Genomic DNA, 18,442 nt, shown 5'->3' on the forward strand with positions numbered 1-18,442 from the left:
TAGCAACCGTGCGTGAAAATCGCACCGCATCCGTACTTGCTTGCGGATGCTTGCGATTTTCACGCAACCCTATTCATTTCTATGGGGCCTACGTTACGTGAAAAAGATATAGAACACAATATAGAACATGCTGCGATTTTCACGCAACGTACAAGTGATACGTGAAAATCACCTCTCATGTGCACAGCCCTATAGAAATGAATGGGTCAGGATTCAGTGCGGGGCAATGCGTTCAACTCACGCATCGCATCCGCGCGGAATACTCGCCCGTGTGAAAGGGGCCTAAAGCAAATGTTGAAGACGTTCACAGACACCTACAGGGACTGGAAGAGATTACAACTGCACCTCTTATTTGCATACCGAGTGGTGCCGGAGTAATCCACTGGGTTCTCTCCCTTTGAGCTGTTATATGGCAGAAGGGTACAAGGTCCCCTTGATCTCATTTGTGAGCACTGGAAGGAGAGACCAAGAGAGAAGGGACTTCCATCGTATCATACGTGGTAGAGTTCAGGGACCGCATGGAGCAATTAGCCCAGATGGCAAAGGAGAACCTCCAGGCGGCACAGGGATGACAGAAAGTATGGTATGATAAGAGTGCCCGTCAGCGTACATTCCAGATAGGACAGAAGTTGTTAGTCTTGAAACCCATGAAGACCGATAAACTACATGCAGCGTAGCAAGGTCCCTATAAGGTAGTAGAGCAACTATGTAACACCACATATGTCATTGCTGGCTGTAGAGTTGAGAGGATAAGGTGTTTCTTTCACGTAAATATGTTAAAAGAATATCAGGAAAGGCAGGCGGGGGTAGCAGCCGTATATGCCCCAGCTACTGACGACCAAGACAATTTACCCTTAGCCGACCTTTTAGAGAGACAACCCCAGAGTGACCCCATCCGCCAAGTCCAGTTAGGGGACCAACTAAATCCCACTGAAAGGGAGCAGATGCTCCACTTACTAACAAGTAAACGGTGAACGTTTTCCCAAGAACCCAGTTGTACCTTTCTCATGACTCACAAGGTAGAAACCCCCTGGCAAAGTCCCCTTAGACAGCCCCCCTACCGGATACCTGAAGCCATGTCCATGAAGGGATGAGAGGGGAGATACAGGAAATGTTGAGGTTAGGCGTCATTGAGCCTGTCCGTTAACCCGTGGGCATCTCCAGTAGTTTTAGTCCCGAAAAAGGATGGGACTACCCAGTTCTGCGTAGACTATCGGCGGCTAAATGATAAAACGGTGACCGACGCTTACCCCATGCCCCGCGTAGACAAACTGCTAGACCGTTTCACCAGGGGACGTTATCTAACCACCATCGACCTCTGCAAGGAGTACTGGCAGATTCCCTTGGCCAAAGAGGCTGTCCCCAAGTCGGCTTTTTTCACACCGTTTGGCTTGTACCAGTTTAAGGTCATGCCATTCAGGATGAAAACGCCCTGGCCACTTTCCAACTATTGGTAGATAGAGTTCTTGATGGCATCCAGGAATTTGCCTGTGCATACCTGGATGACATTGAGATCCATAGTGACTCCTGGGAAGAACACTTAAGGCATGTAGGGACACTATTAGATCAGATTCAGGCTGCCGGCCTGACACTGAAACCAGATAAGTGCGATGTAGGTATGGCAGAAGTCCAGTATTTGGGACATTGGGTAGAGTGTGGGAAACAGAGACCAGAGCCTGCCAAGATTGAAGCAGTCGCTAACTGGCCCACACCGCGTACTAAGTCCCAAGTACTGGCCTTCCTGGGTACCGCAGGAACGGTTTGTTCCAGACTGTGGTGCAATGGCCAAACCCTTGACTAATTGGACGAAAAATAACCTACCCAGACAGGTCCTGTGGTCCCCCGACTGCGAAAAGGCCTTTCAAGCACTAAAGACGGCCTTAGTGAATGCTCCTGTCTTGGCTGCCCCGGTCGCTGACAAACATTTAATCGTGCACACAGATGCCTCCATGTTCGGACTGGGAGCAGTTCTAAGCCAAGTCTGAGAAGATGGAGGGGAGCACCCTGTTGTGTATATCTGTATGTAGGAAACTGTTACCTCGTGAAGTGAGCTATGCAGCAGTGGAAAAATTATGTTTGTCGTTGGTATGGGCTTTAAAAAAACATACTCCATATTTGTATGCGCATAAATTCACCTTGATCACAGACCACAATCCTTTGGCATGGCTGAACCAGGTCGCAGGGGACAATTGACGACTATTGAGATGGAGCTTGGCCCTGCAGCCATATAATTTTACAATCCAATACAGGCCCAGTAGACAAAACGGTAATGCAGATGGATTATCCCGGCAAACAGAACTCAGCCCATTACAAGAGTCCGGACAGCCCCAGGTTAACCCGAACAGGGTCAATCCGGGTCTGCCAGGTGTTCCACAAAAAGGGAGCATTGTCTGCCTTTTGGATTTCAGCACTATTCATTTGCCCACCTGGTTATTCATTGGATGCCCACTGTTCCCTTTTCTATATGGCTGCTGTAATGTATTTGGCTTTAAAACCTTCTCACCTTCTGTGAGGGATTACGTTAGCCCATTATGTTTGGTAATTGTATCACAGGCAGACCCTACTGTGTTGTTAATTGTATCTGACCTAATTATCTCCCTGACCTAATTATCGCCCAGGCAGAGAGGAGGGATTGAGTGTCCTGTTTCCATTGGTCTGTGTGATTGTCACGCAGTTCCCCATCAGATCAAGATGGGAGGTTCCTTTGCATGGGGACTTGCATATAAAGCCAAGTGTGGCACCAATAAAGGCAGTTAATCTTCACTTTCAATACTGAGTTCTGTCTCTTATTGGGGAAAACGCTATATCACAGTTCACTAGCTGTTGTAAGAGCAGTTCCTGCTTCCCTCACGGGTGACCCTGGAGTTCCTGCAGCACCTCTCACCATTGGGAATAGGACATCTCTGGCGGCGAAACCTTTCTGCTAAAAAGGGGTATCGCTACAGGAGCCTTGAGCTTCTGCTGCTTAACCGCAGCTGGCGTCACGTTTACTTGCTCTATAAGAGGGACATATATAAACCTCCTAAGAGGGCAAGGGATACTCCAGGCGTGGCCCTTTAGAGGGACGTTGCACTTCCACCTGGTTCTATTTTCCTAGTCCCCCAGGAGACTCAGGGAAGTGTTAATATGGGAGCGTTGTTGGATAAGCTGCTACTTCAATACAGTGCCAAACTGTACAGATGACTTGTAGGCCGGTTCTCAACATGCCAGATGTGGGCTTTGATATCTGTTGAATCTGTGGCAATTTGGGCTAATACCTTTGCCAGGGCTCTTTTTAGAAAGCTTTTCGAAATAGTAAGGGAGTCTGTCGCACCTTGGCTATCCGCGATGCTTTCTTTCATGGAGCCATTATGTGCATTTGTTGCCAGCTTGGCTCTACATACAGGTGACTGCACATGTTATTTTCTAAGGAACTGTTCCATCTTATGTTGCTATTAGAATGCTCATTGGATATCTGAAAGTTCCTTGGCTCTATCTTTGTTTCCCACCTTCCCCATGGTGCAGGGTGGATAGGATTCACAGTGTTCAGCAGTCGGCGAACTCCAGTTACAAGTCTGACATGAAGCACAGTCAGGCTTCGCACCATATTGACCCAGGAAGAATTAAAGATGTACAAAATGTATTGGACTCTGCAGGCAGCATGGTATAGAGCAGGAGGAGCTGAACGGATTGATATATAGTTTTGTGGGCAAAGATTCTGTAAAACTTGTAATTTATACATTTAAATCTCTGCTACTTCTGACATCAGTTGTACACTGGAGGTGTTATCAGTGCTGGCATTCTCTATGTAAGTGTGTAAACAGAGATAGCTGTCAGTCGCTGATAGCTGTATACAGGGGAGGTGTTATCAGTGATTGATAGCATTCTCTGTGTAAGTGTGTATACAGAGATAGCTGTCAGTCACTGATAGTTATATACAGGAGAGGTGTTATCAGTGATTGATAGCATTCTCTATGTAAGTCTGTATACATAGATAGCTGTCAGTTACTGATAGATATACACAGGGAAGCTTTTATCAGTGACTGATAGCTTTCTCTGTGTAAGTGTGTATGCATAGAGAGTTGTCAGTCACTGATAGCTGTACAGAGGGAGATGTTATCAGTGATTGACAGCATTCCCAGTGTAAGTGTCTATACACACACAGCTGTCAGTCACTGATACAGTCAGCTGTACACGGAGGAGGTTTTATCAGTGATTGATATCATTCTCTGTGTAACTGTGTATACATAGATAGCTGTTAGTCACTTATAGCTGTACACGGAGGAGATGTTATCAGTCATTGATAGAATTCTCTGTGTAAGTGTGTATACATAGATAGCTGTCAGTCACTGATAGCTGTACATGTGGGAGGTATTATCAGTGATTGATAGCATTCTCTGTGTAAGTGTGTAAACAGAGATAGCTGTACACAGGGGAAGTGTTATCAGTGATTGATAGTGCAGTGGCCAGGTAAGGGTGGATAATATTCTATGTTTGTCGTGACACCAATTGCAGCGTGCCCATGGTACTATCCCAGGGCCCTTCTAAGGTGTTATAACGCACGTCCCAGTTTAGGAATGCCAGAGTGGGATAATGGCCTACAATGTCTCTGTAGTTTTGTGGTAGTTGTGTCACGGTGTCTCCTACCTGGCTACGGCCAGACTCCTGGCTCACTTGCAATAAATTTGAGTGTAGTTATAGTAGGGGTAATAGAGGAACTTTGCAGAATAAATTATGTCCAGACCTTTAGATGAAGTTCAGATGTTGCTTTTCTTGAAATAACTTGCATCCAAACAGTATACAGCTTTGGTCTCTTGGTCCCAGCAGGTTTTGGCAATGATTGGCAGGAATGAGTACTTCTGCTTTAAATGTGGAGCTTGCAGGATAAACGTCTGCTTGGTAGCTCTGTAACTGTGGCAGGATTAGCTTCTGCACTTATCTGTAACTTCTGCTGTGTGGGGACAGACTAGCTGAGGAGGAATAGGCTTCTCCTAGGACTCTGGACTTATCTGACAGATAGATTCTCAGGGGATGCTTTCTTCCTGTAACTCTGGAGTTTGGCTATAGTTTCTGCTCTCTTCATCAAACAGAGCTGAAGGTGCTCAGACTGGGCATATACAGTTGCAAGAAAAAGTATGTGAACCCTTTGGAATGATATGGATTTCTGCACAAATTGGTCATAAAATGTGATATGATCTATTCTTCACAACAATACACAATCAGTCTGCTTAAACTAATAACACACAAATAATTAAATGTTACCATGTTTTTATTGAACACACCATGTAAACAATCACAGTGCAGGTGGAAAAAGTATGTGAACCCTTGGATTTAATAACTGGTTTAACCTCCTTTGGCAGCAAAAACTTCAGCCAAACGTTTCCTGTAGATGCACATCAGATGTGCTCAATGGTCGGGAGCAATTCTTGACCATTCCTCTTTTCAGAACTGTTTAAGTTCAGCAATATTCTTGGGATGTCTGCTGTGAATCGCTTTCTTGAGGTTATGCCACAACACCCCAATCGGGTTGAGGTCAGGACTCTGACTGTGCCACTCCAGAAGGCGTATTTTCTTCTGTTTAAGCCATTCTGTTGTGGATTTACTTCTATGCTTTGGGTCGTTGTCCTGTTGCAACATCCTCCTGCAAAATGTCTTGATAAACTTGGGAATTCATTTTTCCTTCGATGATAGCAATCCGTCCAGGCCTTGATGCAGCAAAGCAGCCCCAAACCATGATGCCCCCACCACCATACTTCACAGTTGGGATGAGGTTTTGATGTTGGTGTGCTGTAATTATTTTGTAAATCTTTAGCTGACACTCTAGGATTCTTCTTCACCTCATTGAGCAGTCTGCGCTGTGCTCTTGCAGTCATCTTTATAGGACGGCCCCTCCTAGGGAGAGTAGCAGCAGTGCTGAACTTTCTCCATTTATAGACAGTTTTTCTTACCGTGGACTGATGAACAGCAAGGCTTTTGGAAAAACTTTTATAACCCTTTCCAGCTTTATGCAAGTCAACAATTCTTAATCGTAGGTCTTCTGAGAGCAATGCTTCTTGTGAAAAGGCAATGCTTCTTGTGAAAAGCAAACCCAGAACTGGTGAGTGTTTTTTATAGGGCAGCTGTAACCAACACCTCCAATATCATCTCCAGTTGGCTGACACCTCACTCCAATTAGCTCTTGGAGATGTCATTAGTTTAGGGGTTTACATACTTTTTCCGTCTGCACTGTAATTGTTTACATGGTATGTTCAATAAAAACACGATAACATTTAATTATTTGCATGTTATTAGTTTAAGCAGACTGTGATTGTCTATTGTTGTGACTTAGATATAGATCAGATCACATTTTATGACCAATTTGTGCAGAAATCCATATCATTCCAAAGGGTTCACATACTTTTTCTTGCAACTGTATATGGACATGTCTCAGGCGAGATTATGTCCTTGCTGTCTTCCCTAAGAAGGGGTTCTCCTGAACACTATCACACAGCCTTCCCCTAGCAGGGGGTGGCTGGCACTCTCTCTAACTTCCTTCTCCACCCATACTGCAGGATATGGGTCCAGCCCACTTCTCCACATGGGGGAGTCAAGCTGGAATAATCCATTCTAGCTTAGATACACTAAACACTGACCTGTCCCTGCCAATGAGTTGCTGCCACCTGCTGGTAACCAGGATAATTACACGTACCATTACAAACTGGATTCCAAAAAAGTTGGGACACTATACAAATAGTGAATAAAAACTGAATGCAATGATGTGGAGGTGCCAACTTCTATTTTTTTATTCAGAATAGAACATAAATCACGGAACAAAAGTTTAAACTGTGAAAATGTACCATTTTAAGGGAAAAATATGTTGAATCAGAATTTCATGGTGTCAACAAATCCCCAAAAAGTTGGGACAAGGCCATTTTCACCACTGTGTGGCATCTCCCTTTCTTCTTACAGCACTCAACAGACGTCTGGGGACCGAGGAGACCAGTTTCTCAAGTTTAGAAATAGGAATGCTCTCCCATTCTTGTCTAATACAGGCCTCTAACTGTTCAATCGTCTTGGGCCTTCTTTGTTGCACCTTCCTCTTTATGATGCGCCAAATGTTCTCTATAGGTGAAAGATCTGGACTGCAGACTGGCCATTTCAGTACCCGGATGCTTCTCCTACGCAGCCATGATGTTGTGATTGATGCAGAATGTGGTCTGGCATTATCTTGTTGAAAAATGCAGGGTCTTCCCTGAAAGAGATGACGTCTGGATGGGAGCATATGTTGTTCTAGAACCTGAATATATTTTTCTGCATTGATGGTGCCTTTCCAGACATGCAAGCTGCTCATGCCACACGCACTCGTGCAACCCCATACCATCAGAGATGCACACTTCTGAACTGAGCATTGATAACAACTTGGGTTGTCCTTGTCCTCTTTGGTCCGGATGACATGGCGTCCCACATTTCCAAAAATAACTTTGAATCGTGACTCATCTGACCACAGAACGTTTTGCCACACTCCATTTTAAATGATCCCTGGCCCAGTGAAAACGCCTGAGCTTGTGGATCTTGCTTAGAAATGGCTTCGTCTTTGCACTGTAGTGTTTCAGCTGGCAACGGCGGATGGCACGGTGGATTGTGTTCACTGACAATGGTTTCTGGAAGTATTCCTGAGCCCATTCTGTGATTTCCTTTACAGTAGCATTCCTGTTTGTGGTGCAGTGTCGTTTAAGGGCCCGGAGATCATGGGCATCCAGTATGGTTTTATGGCCTTGACCCTTACGCACAGAGATTGTTCCAGATTCTCTGAATCTTCGGATGATGTTATGCACAGTTGATGATGATAGATGAAAAGTCTTTGCAATTTTTCGCTGGGTAACACCTTTCTGATATTGCTCCACCATCTTTCTGCGCAACATTGTAGGAATTGGTGATCCTCTACCCATCTTGGCTTCTGAGAGACACTGCCACTCTGAGAAGCTCTTTTTATACCCAATCATGTTGCCAATTGACCTAATTAGTGTTAATTGGTCTTCCAGCTCTTCGTTATGCTCAAATTTACTTTTTCCAGCCTCTTATTGCTACTTGTCCCAACTTTTGGGGGATTTGTTGACACCGTGAAAATTTGAATCAATGTATTTTTCCTTTAAAATGATACATTTACTCGGATTAAACATTTGATCTGTCATCTATGTTCTATTACAAATAAAATATTGACATTTGCCATCTCCACATCATTGCATTCAGTTTTTATTCACAATTTGTTTAGTGTCCCAACTTTTTTGGAATCCGGTTTGTACATTTAACATAGTTTTATGCACATTTCTGGAGGACATAATATACATTACATCAAATGACAGTATAAAGGCTCTTAGAAGATAGTAGCGGGGTAGAGGAGTGTAGTAACACAACTCTGGGGTGTTACAATAGCATTCTCTATGTAAGTGTGTATAGAGAGATAGCTGTCACTCACTGATAGTTGTATACAGGGGAGGTGTTATCGGTGATTGATAGCATTCTCTATCTAAGGGAGTATGGAGAGATAGCTGTCACTCACTGATAGTTGTATACAGGGGAGGTGTTATCGGTGATTGATAGCATTCTCTATCTAAGGGAGTATGGAGAGATAGCTGTCACTCACTGATAGCTGTACACGAGGCAGTCTTATCTTCAGAAAAATAGCAGATATAAATTGCAAGTTTTACTGATTCTTTTCCCACAAAACTATACATCAATCTGCTCAGCTTCTCCTTGTCTATAGCATGCTGCAGACTACATTGCATAATGTAGTGATGGGTTCTCTTAAACCACTGCTTTGCTACAGCTGGGTGTGGCTTTGCAATGCCTGCAGAACAGCCTCAGAGTAAGGCCCCATTCATACAACTGTATTTTTGGTCGGCATCCGATCTGCATTTTTTTGCGGGATGAAGGAAGACACATTAATTTTAATGTGTCTGCAAAAAATGCAGACAACACACTGTGTTGCAGTCCGCATCCGTATGTCCGTTCCGCGGTCCTGCAAAAAAAGGGAGAACATGTTCTATTCTTGTCTGTTATGCGGGCAAGAATAGGCATTGTTACAATGGGTCTGCAAAAAAATACTGGATGCAACACAGACACCGTCCGTAATTTTTGTGGATATGCGTTTTGCAGACAGCAAAATACATAAGGTCGTATGAATGCAACCTTAATCTAGAACAAACGCGCACTTGAAGAGGCAATGAAGAAAAAATTGTGTCCATCTAGCAAGATGAGTGGTTGCTTAGCAATGTGGGGCAAACTTCAGTACGAGGCAGCAAAGGGTAACTGCGCTTACAGCACTGTTTGTGACATTATTTGTATGAAATGCATTCGATTTTAAATATTAATGTCTCTAATCCTGTCCTAACAGAAAAGTAAAATAGCTACAATAACTGCTTATTTGACTTTCATTTTATTGTAATGCAACTCAAGGGAGAGAAGTGATCAGAGGTTGCATCTCATGAATGTTTAATATGCCTCAAACAAAAGCTTTTTATTACATTTCCCTGTGCGAACATAATCACTCCATGCACATTTTATGCTTCAAGGTACCCATGTAAAAATACCCATAAAAAAATCTTGACAATAATGTGAGCAGACAGAAAATAAAATAAATTCTGTTTGATTTCCATTAGTGATTGTGGGTCAAAACCAGATGCGGTCAAAAACACAGAACGGGTACAAAGCTTTCCATAATACCTTATCTCTGTAGCCTCCATGCTCGGTTATGGCTTAAGATCACTGATGGAAATCACTGATCAAACATCTAACACTAACACTGTGTGAGCGTGGCATTATAGAGGAACTCTCTGTTTACTGGTATACCGCATATGAAGATTGAGGTTAGTGATAGGCTGTTGAAGTCATATAGAGTATAAGGACGTGTTACTGCTACAGCCAAACCAACAAAGCTCGGCGGGTGATCAGAGCAGTGGCGCTGGAAGCAGTGAAGACAGAGGGAAATAGGCAAGTTTACATTATTTTATAATTTTATTGCAATTGCTGCCTATAGAGACATTTTTATAAACTCAGACAACCCCATTTACTTAACTCCTTAATGACCCTTAAATGTACTAGTTTGTCATGACGGCAAGTGACTTAACGACCTTCGACATACTAGTACGTCATGGCAAAACTCCGGTAACCACACCTCATGGGGCAGTGACCAGGATAAGACAGTTGCTCTGCATGCTAGGCAGCCATCTTTACTAAGGGACTCTGGTGGTATTTCCATCCCCCTGCAGATCGGCCCATCGCAGCACCAGCAGCGCTGTTAGCCATTTATGAGCATGCAGAGGCGATTAGATGTGGTTGACTGGTGTTGACTGAATCAGCACATGTGTCCGCTGAGGTTAGGCAGGGGAAACCAAAGTTTGGTGTCCCCCTGCCAGTGCTGTGATTGGCTGGAACAACACTACAGCGAGTGGCAGCAAAACTCCAAGTAAGAACATAAGAAAAGAAGAATACCATCTGGAACTGCTGCAGTTATTTTTTTCCCTCATCTGCAGCAGTTTTAGATCCTCAATCCACCCCAGTCCCTGTCACTCTCCCCCTAACCCCCCCCCCCCCCATCTGTTCATCTGTGGACGCCAGTCTGTGGCTTTTTTTGTCTTCTTTATATCTTTTTTCCCAGCTAAATTTTTCTGTGTGCGAGCTGTACCTGGCAAGCACTGATCAGCGTACATGCCTGATCAGCACTTGTGTTCCATTTGTGGTGCAGTAGTCTATATATTTTTTTGAAATACATAGTAACATAGTTTATAAGGCTAAAAAAAGACATCTGTCCATCCAGTTCAGCCTGTCATACTGCAAGTTGATCCAGAGGAAGGCAGAAAAAAAACTGTGAGGTAGAAGCCAATTTTCCTTACTTTAGGGGAAAAAATTCCTTTTCGACTCCCCGATTCCAACCAGTCAGTCAGAATAACTGAATAATTTGCATTTATCTCTTTTAGTAAAAAAAAGAAAAGAAACAGTAATATATATATACAGTGGATATAAACAATCTACATACACCTGTTAAAATGTCAGGTTTCTGTGCTGTAAAAAAATTAGATAAAGATAAAACATTTCAAAACTTTTTCCTATAAACTATACCACTCAATTGAAAAACAAACTGAAATCTTTTAGGTGGAGGGAAGAAAACAAAAACAAAACAAAAATAATGTGGCTGCATAAGTGTGCAAACCCTCTTATAACTGGGGATGTAGCTGTGTTCAGGATTAAGCAATCACATTTAAAATCATGTTAAATAGGAGTCAGCATACACCTGCCATCATTTAAAGTGCCTCCGATTAACCCCAAATAATGTTCAGCTGCTCTAGTTGGTCTTTCCTGAAATTTTCATAGTCGCTTTCCACAGCAAAAGCCATGGTCCACAGAGAGCTTCCAAAGCATCAGAGGGATCTCATTGTTAAAAGGTATCAGTCAGGAGAAGGGTACAAAAGAATTTCCAAGGCATTAGATATACCATCGAACACAGTGAAGACCGTCATCATCAAGTGGAGAAAATATGGCACAACAGTGACATTACAAGAACTGGACGTCCCTCCAAAATTGATGAAAAGATGAGAAGAAAACTGGTCTGGGAGGCTACAAAGAGGCCTACAGCAACATTAAAGGAATATCTGACAAGTACTGGCTGTGTGGTACATGTGACAACAATCTCCCATATTCTTCATATGTCTGGGCTATGGGGTAGAGTGGCAATACGAAAGCCTTTTCTTACGAAGTAAAACATCCAAGCCAGGCTACATTTTGCAAAAAAACATCTGAAGTCTCCCAAAAGCATGTGGGAAAAGGTGTTATGGTTAGAGTTGAGCGGACACCTGGATGTTCGGGTTCAATGGGTTCACAAAAAAGTTCGAGTTTGGGACCCGAACTTGACCCCAAACCCCATTGAAGTCAGTGGGGACCCGAACTTTTGAGCACTAAATTGGCTGAAAAAAAAAAAGTCATGGAAAGGGCTAGAGGGCTGCAAATGACAGCAAAATGTGGTGAAGAGCATGGCAAGTGCTCTGCAAACAAATGTGGATAGGGAAATGACTTCAAATAACATAAAATACGTACAAATAAATAATAATCTTGATGTAGGAGGACAAGGTCCATATAGAGTAGGAGGTTGAGGAGGCGGTGGATGTGGCGGTGTAGGTGGAAGCGGCGGTGGAGGATGAGAAGGTAGCCTACACTGCTTTTTTTATTTTTTGTTTAAATTAGGGTACACCCCAAAACATTGGGAAATATAACCTGTTATAACCCCGTCCAGCCGTACTAAACAAACATTCAGACAATACAATGGCTGCAGGGCAGGCCAGCACCTCCAAGGCGTAAAGGGAAAGCTCAGGCCATATGCCCAATTTGAAGACCCAGAAGTTGAAGGGGGCAGACCCATCAGTCAGTATGTGTAGGCGTGTGCACACATACTGCTGCACCATTTCGCATGTCCCCGTGATGTCCACGATCCAATTGGGATATCTGCTGTATCAACTTTTGATGTTCTTTTCTGCGCCTACCTTGTTGATCACGGTTAGCGGCAAATCAGGGTTCCACGCCGGAGAGGGAGCGTGAGAAAGGGAGACCACATCCAAGGGAGTTCAATGGCTGCAATGTGGTCAAGCTAAAATGTTGGACAAATTATTAAAGCAGAAGGATCGAATGACAGGGCCAATTAAAGACGAATTTTTGAAATTTAAGTCCCTGTCATCTATGCAGAGCAGGGGTTTATTCACGGCAAAAATGATAAAATGTGACCCAAGAATGTAACAGAAAAATGTGTGAAATTTATTAACCTGTCAACTAGGTAGAGCAGGGATATAGCACAGCCAAAAATTGGTGAATGTCACCTGATAATGTAACAGACAAATTTGTGAAATTTGTTTACTTGTCTACTCGGTAGAGCAGAGGTATATCACAGCCAAAAATTGGTGAATGTCACCCAACTATGTACAAGAAAAATTAGTGAAATTTATTAACCTGTCAACTAGATAGAGCAGGGGTATATCACAGCCAAAAATTGGTGAATGTCACCCGACAATGTAACAGAAACATTTGTGAACTTTTTTAACCTGTCTACTACAGGGAGTGCAGAATTATTACGCAAGTTGTATTTTTGAGGATTAATTTATTATTGAACGACAACCATGTTCTCAATGAACCCAAAAAACTCATTAATATCAAAGCTGAATATTTTTGGAAGTAGTTTTTAGTTTGTTTTTAGTTTTAGCTATTTTAGGGGGATATCTGTGTGTGCAGGTGACTATTACTGCGCATAATTATTAGGCAACTTAACAAAAAACAAATATATACCCATTATTTATTTTTACCAGTGAAACCAATATAACATTTCAACATTCACAAATATACATTTCTGACATTCAAAAACAAAACAAAAACAAAAGGTGACCAATATAGCCACCTTTCTTTGCAAGGACACTCAAAAGCCTGCCATCCATGGATTCTGTCAGTGTTTTGATCTGTTCACCATCAACATTGTGTGCAGCAGCAACCACAGCCTCCCAGACACTGTTCAGAGAGGTGTACTGTTTTCCCTCCTTGTAAATCTCACATTTGATGGGGGTTCAGATCAGGGGAACAAGGAGGCCATGTCATTAGATTTTCTTCTTTTATATCCTTTCTTGCCAGCCACGCTGTGGAGTACTTGTACGCGTATGATGGAGCATTGTCCTGCATGAAAATCATGTTTTTCTTGAAGGATGCAGACTTCTTCCTGTACCACTGCTTGAAGAAGGTGTCTTCCAGAAACTGGCAGTAGGACTGGGAGTTGAGCTTGACTCCATCCTCAACCCGAAAAGGCCCCACAAGCTCATCTTTGATGATACCAGCCCAAACCAGTACTCCACCTCCACCTTGCTGGCGTCTGAGTCGGACTGGAGCTCTCTGCCCTTTACCAATCCAGCCACGGGCCCATCCATCTGGCCCATCAAGACTCACTCTCATTTCATCAGTCCATAAAACCTTAGAAAAATCAGTCTTGAGATATTTCTTGGCCCAGTCTTGACGTTTCAGCTTGTGTGTCTTGTTCAGTGGTGGTCGTCTTTCAGCCTTTCTTACCTTGGCCATGTCTCTGAGTATTGCACACCTTGTGCTTTTGGGCACTCCAGTGATGTTGCAGCTCTGAAATATGGCCAAACTGGTGGCAAGTGGCATCTTGGCAGCTGCACGCTTGACTTTTCTCAGTTCATGGGCAGTTATTTTGCGCCTTGGTTTTTCCACACGCTTCTTGCGACCCTGTTGACTATTTTGAATGAAACGCTTGATTGTTCGATGATCACGCTTCAGAAGCTTTGCAATTTTAAGAGTGCTGCATCCCTCTGCAAGATATCTCACTATTTTTGACTTTTCTGAGCCTGTCAAGTCCTTCTTTTGACCCATTTTGCCAAAGGAAAGGAAGTTGCCTAATAATTATGCACACCTGATATAGAGTGTTGATGTCATTAGACCACACCCCTTCTCATTACAGAGATGCACATCACATAATATGCTTAATTGGTAGTAGGCTTTCAAGCCTATACAGCTTGGAGTAAGACAACATGCATAAAGAGGATGATGTGGTCAAAATACTCATTTGCCTAATAATTCTGCACTCCCTGTAGGTAGAGCAGGGGTATATCACAGCCAAACCCCCACGGCCCCAGCACACCCTGCACCGTCGTCTCAAAGGAAAATTACTTTATTAACCATTTCTGCCATGTTCTAACAAATCTATGTTTTTTCTTAATATTTGCAAGGTGAAATTCCCCTCTGGCAAGTGAAATTCTAGTAAACCTCTCCCATTCCCTGACCGTGGGTACAGCACTACCTCACCAATGTCCAACAATACATTTCCTTGCTCGAAAAAGGAGTTTGAATGCTATTTCTCGATATTGGAGAGTATCCATTTTTTCCATCACCCCCAGTATGCATATCTCAAATTGCCTGGGTATTTTAAACCTGTGATATTGCTCTATTCTATCATTAACCTTTCCCCAAAACTCTTGAGTTTTTATGCAGGACCAGAGTATATGGACATCATCCACCCCTACTTCCCCACATTTTAAGCAGCTAAAGCCTTAAGTTTGTAACACTTCATTAATATCCTAGGGGAATAGTACAGACATTATAGTATATTATAATTGAATAATCCTAAAGGAAAAATTCTTTGAGACCCTATTTTTTTCTTGTATATCCAGATCCTAAAACTTTTCTCGCTGGGGGTTTATCTCGACATTTATGCATTAATCTAATAGTTGCTCTCTTCTTAGTTTTTTGTTGTAATAAGCATTCATATATTTTAGAAACAAATTTCCCCCCTGCTATCAATTTAGAAATATTAACGGCTGCGGGAGAGTATCAATTTGTGCGCCTTGTGTGCCAGCCCAAACTCCCTATCTTTTCTTTGATTCATATTTCAGCCGCATCCACTGTATCAAAAACCCAGTTCTTACTTTCCCATTCTATCCTCAATTTAGACGGGAACATCATCGAGTATTGTAGGCCCGTTCCACAACGTTTTTATAATCCGAGATGTCCTGGCCCAATTGTTCCTTCAGTCAAGTTTGTATAAACGCGCAAGGGTCTTGCCCCTCCGCGCCTTCTGGGATTCCCAGATATCTCAGATTAGGCCTTCTGGACCTATTTTCCAGCTCCAGTACTCTATTTTTCAGTTCCCTATTTTCCTCCTTTAAGGATTTTTTTTTTTTTCTTTAATTGTTATCTGGAGGAGGTCCTCAGAGTCAGATGCTCTTTTCTCTATTTCTGTCAACCTTTCTTTGTATTTTTGTATGTCTGCTCTGATGAGTCCCACAGACTCCCTAATGTTTCCAGTCTGGAGAGAGAGGTCCTGTATTGCCAAATTGCATTTTTTTATTTCTTGGAATATATCTTGCAAGCTAGGAACCTGCTCTTCTTTTGTGAAGGCCTTTTGTTCCATTTCCCTTGAATGTTTACTGCCTCTCTCCCCAGACTGGAAGCTCACCTCAGATACTTTCAGCCCCAAATTTTCCTCTATAATAGACTCACCCTTTTGATCTTTCCACACCTCCTCTTAGTCTTTTTTTTAGGGACTAGTCTGCCCGGGCATATTGGTCAGGAGTAATTGCTTGGATCTTTCAGTTTTTTAAGCATTGGGGAGATTAAGGTATTTAATCTGCCCTTTTTTCCCATCCCCTGTCTAGCCATGTCTGAAACCTTCCCTGGAAGCGGCGGTGGAGGAGGAGGAGCTAGTCAAGGTTGGTTTTTATTTATTTTATTTTTTAAATTAGGGTACACCCCAAAAGAGTAGGAAATACAAGAAATACAACAATGAGCAATTGCGCTGTAGTATAACAATGGCTGGGTAAGGCGGGTATACATGTCTATTCTGCACAAGGTACGGACAAGTGCTGTGGGATCCATGCCTGGTTCATTTTAATTAACGTGAGCTTGTCCACATTGGCTGTGGACAGGGGGAAACACAGAAGTTGAAGGGGCAGACCCGTCATTCAGTACGTGTAGGAGTGTGCACACATAGTGCTCCACCATGTTGCTTAAATGCTGCCTCCTGCTAAGACATTCCATATCAGCTGGTGGTGCTGGTGTTATGATAGGTAGGTAAGCGGAGAAATAACCAAATACAGGAAAACAAACAAAACAAACGACTAGGCCCAAAAGCTAGGGAGAAAAAGGTCACCTCCTAGCAATCCCTAAAAGCTTTCCCTAAACTGCTGTGCCCATGTGCATACCCTTATGGTTGATATGCACATGCCCTCGTGCCTAAACCTAAACACCCTGGGCAAACCCTAAGCAGCAGGAAAAAGGGAACCAGGAGGAAGCATCTCCCTAGAGGCCTAGATAAAACACACAAAGGGAAATAATGGAGAGGACTTATCTTGAGCAGAGCTGGAGCAGACAATCCACCACACATCAAGAGCTCCCAGGAAAGAACTATAACCCACACAGGCTACTGGGGAAAGGAGGGATAAATAGCCTCACTAACAATGAAAACCAGTTCACTTGAGGGAAGGTGGATCCAGCTCAAACCCAAATCAAAACAAACAGAGAAGTCAGACATGTGCAGCCAGTCTGACAGACCTCTGCACATTCACAGGGCAAGGCGTGACAGTACCCCCCCTTCTACGGGTGACCTCCGGACACCCCGGACCAACTTTATCCGGGTGTGCCCTGTGAAAGGCCCTCACCAGGTGGCTAGCACTGACATCAATAGCCGGAACCCACGTTCTTTCCTCGGGACCGTATCCCTTCCAGTGCACCAGGTACTGGAGGGAACCCCGAAGAACACGTGAGTCGAGAATCTTAGAGATCTAAAACTCCAAATTGCCATCCACCAGGACAGGGGGAGGTGGCAATGGAGATGGTTCCACAGGTTCCACATATTATTTTAATAAAGACCTGTGAAACACATTATGGATCTTCCAGGTCTGTGGAAGATCCAGACAAAATGCCACCAGGTTGACAATCGCAGAGATTTTGTAAGGGCCAATAAATCTTGGACTCAATTTCTGAGATGGTACCTTCAGCTTAATGTTTTTAGTGGACAACCACACCAAATCACCCACACACAGGTCCGGTCAAGTCATACGTCTCCTGTCAGCCATCTGTTTATATCTTTCACCCATCTTTTCCAAATTAACTTGGATATTCCGCCAGATAGATGACAAGGCGGAAGAGAATTTCAAAATGTTATCGCTAAAAACCTGAGCGAGAGTTTTGGCATTGGGCAAGCTAGGTAACGGTACAAAGTGGGCCATTTTACTGAAGCGGTCCACTATCACCAAAATCACAGTTTTCCCATAGGAACTCGGTAAATCGGTAATAAAGTCCATGGACAAATGCGTCCAAGGATGAGACGGAATGGATAAAGGAAGAAGGGATCCTGAAGGCCGAGTGTGAGCCACCTTCGCGTGTGCACAGGTCTCACAAGCTGTCACATAACGCTCCACACCCTTGCACAACCCTGGCCACCAGAATCTCTGGGAAATAAGATCTATGGTTTATTTGCGTCCAGGATATCCCGCAAGGACCGTATAATGATGTTCCTTGAACACCTTGTATCGCAGTTCAGCAGGAACAAACAACTTGTCTGGAGGACAAGAATCAGGAGCATCCTCCTGGGCCCCCAACACCTCCATCTCCAACTCTGGGTACAGAGCAGAAACCACCACCCCATCAGCTAAAATCGGAGCGGGATCCTCCGAATCACTCCCCCCAGAAAAACTACGTGACAACGCATCTGCCTTGATGTTTTTAACCCCAGGGTGAAAGGTGACAACAAAATTGAACCTAGTTAAAAACAGTGACCATCTAGCCTGTCTAGGATTCGGGCGCTTAGCAGAATGCAGGTAAGCCAAATTTTTGTGGTCAGTATATACTGTAATAGGATGAATAGCATCCTCCAACCAATGATGCCAATGATGAGGCCAATTTAATGGCCAGCAACTCTCTATCTCCTACATCATAATTTCTTTCA

Source organism: Bufo gargarizans, chromosome 5 (genome assembly GCF_014858855.1).
Source record: "Bufo gargarizans isolate SCDJY-AF-19 chromosome 5, ASM1485885v1, whole genome shotgun sequence".
Lineage (NCBI taxonomy): Eukaryota > Metazoa > Chordata > Amphibia > Anura > Bufonidae > Bufo > Bufo gargarizans.